This window comes from Scyliorhinus canicula, unplaced genomic scaffold (genome assembly GCF_902713615.1).
Source record: "Scyliorhinus canicula unplaced genomic scaffold, sScyCan1.1, whole genome shotgun sequence".
Lineage (NCBI taxonomy): Eukaryota > Metazoa > Chordata > Chondrichthyes > Carcharhiniformes > Scyliorhinidae > Scyliorhinus > Scyliorhinus canicula.
Window position 1 is genome coordinate 4,746,880 of NW_024055498.1, and position 8,639 is coordinate 4,755,518.

Genomic DNA, 8,639 nt, shown 5'->3' on the forward strand with positions numbered 1-8,639 from the left:
CTATAAGTTTCTGCTCGGCGATTCTGCGTTGTCGCGCGTCCTGAAGGCCGCCTTGGAGAATGCTTACCCGGAGATCAGAGGCTGAATGCCCTTGACTGCTGAAGTATTCCCCGACTGGAAGGGAACATTCCTGCCTGGTGATTGACGTGCGATACCCGTTCATCCATTGTCACAGCGTCTGCATGGTCTCGCCAATGTACCACGCTTCGGGGCATCCTTTCCTGCAGGGTATGAGGTAGACAACGTTGGCCGAGGCACACGAGTATGTATCACGTACCTGGTGGGTGGCGTTCTCACGTGTATTCGTGGTCTCCATGTCGATGATCTGGCAAGTCTTGCAGAGATTGCCATGGCAGGGTTGTGTGGTGCCGTGGTCGCAGTTCTGAAGACTGGATAGTTTGCTGCAAGCAATGGTTTGTTTGAGGTTGCGCGGTTGTTTGAAGGCAAGTAGTGGGGGTGTGGGGATGTCCTTGGCAAGATGTTCATCTTCATCGATGACGTGTTGAAGGCTGCGAAGAAGATGTCATAGTTTGTCCGCTCCAGGAAAGTACTGGACGACGACGGTTGTGTTCCGTGTTTGTCTTCTGAGGAGGTCGGTGCATTTTCTTGCTGTGGCACGTTGGAACTGTCGGTCGATGAGTCGTGCGCCATATCCCGTTCATACGAAAACATCTTTCAGCGTCTGTAGTAGTCTGTTACGCTCCTCCTCGTCTGAGCAGATCCTGTGTATATGGAGGGCTTGTCCATCGCGGATGGCTTCTTTAATGTGTTTAGGGTGGAAGCAGGAGAAGTGGAGCATTGTGAGGTGACTCGCAACAATGCAGAATCGCCGAGCAGAAAATTATAGCCAAGTTCCGCACACATGAGCGTGGCCTCAACCGTGGCCTGGAATTCATGACACATTACATTCATCCCCCACCATCTGGCCTGGTCTTGCGAAATCCGACCAACTGTCCTGGCTTGAGACAATTCACACATCTTTAACCTGGGGTTACCCCTAACTCTGGATTTGTAAAAACGTAATTACCTACAAATGCTCGCATTCTAAGCATTGTCTTGCATCTTTTGAATTTGTCAATATATATGTTTTTGGAACATACCTCTTCATTCACCTGAGGAAGGAGCTGTGCTCCGAAAGCTAGTGTTTGAATCAAACCTGTTGGACTTTAACCTGTTGTTGTAAGACTTCTTCCTGAGCTCACCCCAGTCCAACGGCGTCATCTCCACATCACGATTAATATTGGTATTATCTCGCACAGTAATAACTAAAACAGAGAGAAGCGCATCATTTACAGGTACAGAAACTGGCATTAAATAAACAGAGCCAGCCGTGTACCGGAATTACTAAAACAGGGCCTTGATTAATACAAGTGGAGACAGTGTGGTGCAGTGGAAACCGAGAATTTCCTCCCACAGCCCAAAGATGCGCAGATTAGGTGGATTGGCCATTCTAAAAGATTTCCCCTGAGTGTGCAAAGGGTAGGTGGGGTTATGGGGATAGGGTGCAGGAGTTGTCCTCAGTTGGGTGCCGTTTTGGAGGGCGGGTGCAGACTCGATGGGCCGACTGGCCTCCTTCTGCACTGTCGGGATTCTATGATTCTTTGAAAAGACCGGGATTCATAATAACTGGGACAGGGTTCTAATGCAGGGGTTACTGTTACAGGGTAAATATTCATAATAACTGAGACAGGGTGTGTAGCAATGATTAATGGAAGAACGTCCAGAATCAGGGACACAGTCTAAGGATATAGATGAGGAGAAAGTTATTGACCTAGAGCGGTGAACCTGTGGAATTCTCTACCACACAAAACAGTTGAGGCCAAAACATTGTATGTTTACTGGAAGGAATTATATATATAGTTCTTGTGGCTATCGGGATCACACGATATGGAGGGAAAGCGACAACAGTTCACTGAGTTGGATGATCAGCCACGATCAGAATGAATGGAAGAGCAAGGTCAAGGGGCCGAATGGCCTACTTCTCCACCTATTGTCTCTGCTTCTACACTTCTATGTTTCTATGTAATGCAATAAAGGCTAAATTAGATATAAACTGAAACAAGGTCTAGCACAGTAATTCCTGATACAGGGTCTACACTAATATAAACTGAGACAAGGCCAAGTGTCGTGATTTCTGAGAGGAGGGTGTCTTCAATAATGTAAATTTAGACAGGCTTCTAGTGCACTAATTGCTGTTAGAGCGTCGAGATTAATATAAAGTGAGACAGATTCTAGTGCCGTAATTATTGATGCAGGGTCTAGATTAACGAAAACTGAGATAATGTCTAATGCAATGATTACTGATTTAGGGTATACATTCGTACAAAGCGAGATAGGGTCGATTGCAGGCTTGGACTAAGATTAATGTTAATCAATGTAGGGCCGAGTGTGGGGTTCACCGTTACACGGTTGAGATTATATACATTCAGACAGATGTGCGTTTTTTCTGCGTGTTTGTCCGTGTGCGTGGACATTTTCACACCAAACTCCTGCACAAATAATTCCTTGGTTTTATACACCAATTAATGGAACGGAGTATGGGGAACTTTACTCTCCACATACCCTGCGTTTTTCCTGCTCTGCAAGTATCTGATGGCAGGGCAAAGAGGAAGCTTTACTCTGTTCCTCACATGTGCTTTACCTGTCCTTGACATGTTAGATTGCGGATGTTGTGGTGGGAGCTTTCCTCTGTATTGTACCTGTCCTTCGAGTATTTGAGGGGAGATTGTTCAGGGAAATTCATTCAGTAACTAAATGTTTATTGTTGAGGCCCTGGGAGTATATAATGGGACAGGTTTTAGGAAGTTTTATTCTTTATCCAAATCTGTGACGCATATGGCCTGAGAGTGTTTGCTGGTTCAGTGTGCAGGAAGGTTTGCTCTGTATACGACCCCGTCCTGTACCTGACCTGCGAGAAATTGACGGAATAGTTTAGAGAAGCAGAGCGTTACTAAAGCTGTCCTTGGAATTCTGGTGGGACGCAGGGAATGGTAAGGTCTGGGACCAATGTCTTAATGTCTGTGTCATATTTGAAAAGTGAGCAAAACGGATGCTCAGGTGATGAAAGGGGCAGGAGCAGAATGTGTAGAACAGTGACTAAGGGACAGAATACAGTGTAGATGTTAACAATTGTTTCATAATGGGTGGGGTACAGAGTGTTATTCTCCAGTGGGTAATATTAGCAGCACTGCTTTTTCTGTTATATATTAATAGACAGGACTCGGGACTCGGGCTCACAGGATATCAATTGAAAAGTTGCATATGTTTCCCAAATCGGAAATGCAGTAAACAGGGAAGACGATTTCGGGGTAGCACGGTAGCATGGTGGTTAGCATAAATGCTTCACAGCTCCAGGGTCCCAGGTTCGATTCCCGGCTGGGTCACTGTCTGTGCGGAGTCTGCACGTCCTCCCCGTGTGTGCGTGGGTTTCCTCCGGGTGCTCCGGTTTCCTCCCACAGTCCAAAGATGTGCGGGTTAGGTGGATTGGCCATGCTAAATTGCCCGTAGTGTCCTAAAAAGTAAGGTTACGGGGGGGGGGGGGGTTGTTGGGTTACGGGTATAGGGTGGATACGTGGGTTTGAGTAGGGTGATCATTGCTCGGCACAACATCGAGGGCCGAAGGGCCTGTTCTGTGCTGTGCTGTACTGTTCTATGTTCTATGTTCTAACGATTACATAGATAGATACATAGAAGTTAGGAGCAGGAGGAGGCCTTTTGGCCCTTCGAGCCTGCTCCGCCATTTATCACCATCATGGCTGATCATCATACTCAATAGCCTAATCCTGCTTTCTTCCCATAGCCTTTGATCCCATTCTCCCCAAGCGCAATATCCAGGCGCCTCTTGAATGTATTCAATGTTTTAGGATCAACTATTTCCTGTGATCATGAATTCCACAGGCTCACCACTCTTTGAACATAGAACATTACAGCGCAGTACAGGCCTTCGGCCCTCGATGTCGCGCCGACCTGTGAAACCACTCTAAATCCCATCTACACTATTCTCTTATCGTCCATATGTCTATCCAATTACCATTTGAATGCCCTAAGTGTTGGCGAGTCCACTACTGTTGCAGGCAGGGCATTCCATGACCTTACTACTCTCTGAGTAAAGAACCTACCTCTGGTATCTGTCCTATATCTATCTCCCCTCAATTAAAAGCTATGTCCCCTCGTGCTAGACATCACCATCTGAGGAAAATGGTTCTCACTGTCCAGCCTATCTAATCCTCTGATCATCTTGTATGCCTCAATTAAGTCAATTAAGATCTTCCCTCCATACCAGGCAACATCTTGGTAAATCTCCTCTGCACCCTTTCCAATGCTTCCACATCCTTCCTATAATGCGGCGACCAGAATTGCACGCAATACTCCAAATGCGGCCGCACCAGTTTCGTACAGCTGCAACATGACCTCATGGCTCCGAAACTCAATCCCTCTACCAATAAAAGCTAACACACCGTATGCCTTCTTAACAACCCTCTCAACCTGTGTGGCAACTTTCAGGGATCTATATACATGGACACCGAGACCTCTCTGCTCATCCACACTACCAAGATTCTTCCCATTAGCACACTACCATGTCTTCCTGTTATTCCTTCCAAAATTAATCACCTCACACTTTTCTGCATTGAACTCTATTTGCCACCTCTCAACCACCCGTGTGTTAAGCACCTTGGACTTTGCCCTCGTGAACCCTTGCCAGAACTCTCTAAGCTCCGGACATGCCCAAAACATGTATGTGGACATGGTTTGCAGGGCTGCCATTGCACCTCATACAACTGTCCTCTACCCCAAAAAACTTGCTCATTCTCGCTGCTGTCATGTGTGCCCGGTAGACCACCTTAAATTGAATTAGACTGAGCCTGGCACATGATGAGGAGGAATTAACCTTGCCCAGAACCTTTGCCCACAGACCCGCTTCCAACTCCTCACCAACTCGTCCAGCCACTTGCCCTTCAGCTGCTCCACCGGGGTTTCCTCCACCTCCTGTAGTTCCTGGTAGATATCCGACACCTTCCCCTCCCCCACTCAGGTGCCGGAGACCACCCTGTCCTGTATCCTCAGTGGCGGCAGCGTCGGAAAGGCCACTACATGTTTTTTCAGGAAGGCTCGTGCTTGCAGATATTTGAAGGCGTTTCCTGGCGGCAGATTAAATATCTCCTCTAGCGCCTTCAAACTGGGAGAGCTTCCCTCTCTGAACAGATCTCCCATCCTTCAGATGCCTGCCCTCTGCCAGTTCTGGAACCCACCATCCATCCTACCCGGGACAAACCTGTGGCTGTTGCATGAGGACAGGGCATCCATGGTTGTCAATGGAAGTCAAGGACAGCATTAAAGCAAAGGAATAAGCATACAATGTGGCGAAGATTAATGGGATGCCAAAGGATACGGAAGCTTTTAAAGCTGATATAATGTAAAAGCTAATAAAAAATGTTATTATTACTTTTGAACTGAGGGCACTGTTTCTACGTTTTCATGCGACGCCAAGATACGTAGAGGAATAAGTCGTGCTGAGGAAGCAGAGAGGCTGCAAAAAGACCTGGCCAGGCTAAGAAACGATGTGCTGGCCTTGGAGAAGCTCCCGAGGAGATTCACAAGACTGATCCTTGGAATGACTGGCTTGTCATATGAGGAGCGCTTGAGGACTCTGGGTCTGTACTGAATAGAGTTTAGAAGGATGAGGTGCTGTGAGGGGAGTGGGGCGCGGGGTGGGGGCGGGGGTGGGGTCACATTAAAAGTTACAGAATAGTGAGAGGCCTAGTAGGCGAAACTAGAACCCGAGGTCACAGCCTCAGATTTAAGGGACGAGCCTTCAAAACTGAGAGGAGGAACAATTTATTCAGCCTGTGAATCTGTGGAACTCAGTCCCGCAGCAAGCTGTGGAGGCCAAATCACTGAGTGTCTTTAAGATAGAGATAGACAGGCTCTTGATTAATAAGGGGACCAGGGATTATGGGGAGAAGGCAGGAGAATGGGGATTAGAAACATAACAGTCATGATTGAATGCGAAGCAGACTGGATGAACTGAAAGGCCGGGTTCAACTCCTATGTTTTATGATTTTATGGGAGGAAAACCATATATGGACGATCTTAGAATAGATAGGTGCTTGATTGCCGTTTCAGATATGGTGGGTGGAAGGGCATCTTTATTTCCTGTATATCTCTCAGACTCCATGACTCTATGACAGGATCTAAAACAATAATCACTAATACGGGGTGTAGATTAACCTAAATTGAGATTGAATCTCGTGCAGAGATTACTGATACAGGGTCCAGATTACCATAAACTGAGACAGGTTCTAGTGCAGCGATTACTCATACAAAGATTGATTAAATTTAAATGAGATCGGCTCTAAAGCAGTGATTATTGATACAGGATCTAGAATATTATAAACTGAGGCAGGGTCTATTGCAGTCATTTCTGGTCAGGGTCTGGATTAAACATGTGTAAAGAGTTATTCAGGCAGATTATCAAAAAGTGGTTGACGAGGCATGTTATGGGATGATTTTAATAAGGGAATTGAGGTAAAGAGGAGTAGGGAATGAATACCAGAGCTTAGGACCGAGGCATATGAAGGCATCGCAAAGTGAACCAAATAATTCTGAAGATAACAATATGTCTTGATCGATTGGAGTTGCAAACATTAAGAAAAATGTTTTATATTCACACCTACACTAACGACCAATACGTTTGTGCAGCGATTTTAGTTGCTCTTCTAACCAGATGAGTGTTGAATGATTGGGGCGCCATTTCTCCTATGGGTGCCCACCATTAGCATCGTGGCGATACTGTGAGAACACAGTTCTGTCTAACTCTGCCAGTGCATCAGGTGATTGGTTAACATAAATCGAGAGACAACAGGAACATGGTCCGGTGTAATATCAACAGAGACAGGCCCTGGTGAGATGTAAAGATACAAATCCCTGTGGAATATAGAAGAGGCGGAACTTAATGTAATATAATCCTATGCATGTTCTTGCGTGTTATTAATTGAGTGCAGCACAAACAGTACAGTGTAGTATAGACAGGGACAGGGGTTACTTTAACAGTGATAAAGACAGGGTCTCATTTAACATGAGGAGTAACAGATCTGATGTAATACAGTGACATAGAAAATAGAGCAGAAGTGGACCATTATGCCCTTCGAGCCTGCTCCGCTGTTCATTATGATCATGGCACCTCAGTAGCCTGTTCCCACTTTCACCCACATCATTTGGTCCCTTCAGAGCTTTGATCCCCAAGAGCTATATCTAACTCCTTCAAAACATACAATACTTTGGACTTAACTTCGTTCTGTGGTACAGAATTCCACAGGCTATCGACTCCCAGGGTGGAGTTATTGCCCCTCATCTCAGTCCTAAATAGTTTACCCCGTATCCTTAGACAGTGACCCCTGGTTCTATCTCCCCCACCATCGGGACCATCCTTTCTGCATCCGCCCTGTCACGTCCTGTTTCAATTTGATAGGTTTATAATCAGAGGGGGATTTAATATTTCATCAATTCGTGTCTTCTGATTCTCCTACCAGTGAATCAAGTTTCTTCCTAATTAATCAAACAAAACCCTTCATAATTGTGACCATTGTTACACCCCTCCCAAAAACTGCTCGGTTCTAAGGAAAACAATCCCAGCTTCCAACCGCTCTGACCGTGCAGCTCATGAACTGGAAAGGCCCAGTTGTATATATTTTTCTGCCTTTCTTGTGTTCAGATGCTATTTTTGGAATTACTGACATTTTATATGGAGCCAGTAGAATTCCCGTTCACCATTACCATCGTGTCCGAATTAGACACAAGACGGGGCCAGCACGGTGGTGCAGTGGTTAGCACTGCTGTCTCACGGCGTCGAGGGACCAGGTTAGATCCCGTCTCTCGGTCCATCTCCACGTGGAGTTTGCACATTCTCCCCGTCTCTGCGTGGGTTTCACCCCCAAAACTTAAAGATGTGCAGGGAAGGTGGACTGGCTGTGCTAAATTGCCCCTTGATTTGGAAAAAAATAATTGTTTACTCTAAATTTATAATAAGACACAAGACTAAGAAAAGACTAGCCTCTGAAAATTAAATTGACCCATGTAAGGCTGGACCCAGAATTCGAACTTTAGATACGCTGACCAATATTTCAGAATGTAATGTCAACATGCAAGCCATGATAGGTTAACAATCTTGTCTCAGTGGAATCAATATCCCCTCTCACAACAGTACCTGAGCCCACGACCCAGATGTGATGAAAGCAGGAGTATTTTATGTTTCAGTTGCTCCATCTTTTAGATGTGATGTGTCTTAGGGCTGCTTTGCAACATTATGTGGGACGAGGTGGCCGAGTGGTTAAGGCGATGGACTGCTAATTCATTGTGCTATGCATGCGTGTGTTCGAATCCCATTCTCGTCGATTTTTGTGGGCAGCACAGTAGCATGGTGGTTAGCATAAATGCACAGCTCCAGGATCCCAGGTTCGATTCCCGGCTGGGACACTGTCTGTGCGGAGTCTGCACGTCCTCCCTGTGTGTGGGTGGGTTTCCTCCGGGTGCTCCGATTTCCTCCCACGGTCCAAAGATGTGCGGGTTAGGTGGATTGGCCATGCTAAATTGCCTGTGGTGTCCTAAAAAGTAAGGTTAGGGAGGGAGGGGATACGTGGGTT

The 8,639-nt window shown here is 46.2% G+C and overlaps 1 non-coding gene across 1 annotated transcript; it reads left to right on the top strand.

Moving 5' to 3' along the window:
* The first annotated feature begins 8,308 nt into the window (after positions 1–8,308).
* On the top strand, positions 8,309–8,390 carry trnas-gcu. Its single transcript has one exon. It is a non-coding gene; the product is annotated as a tRNA-Ser (tRNA).
* The last annotated feature ends 249 nt before the right edge of the window (positions 8,391–8,639 follow it).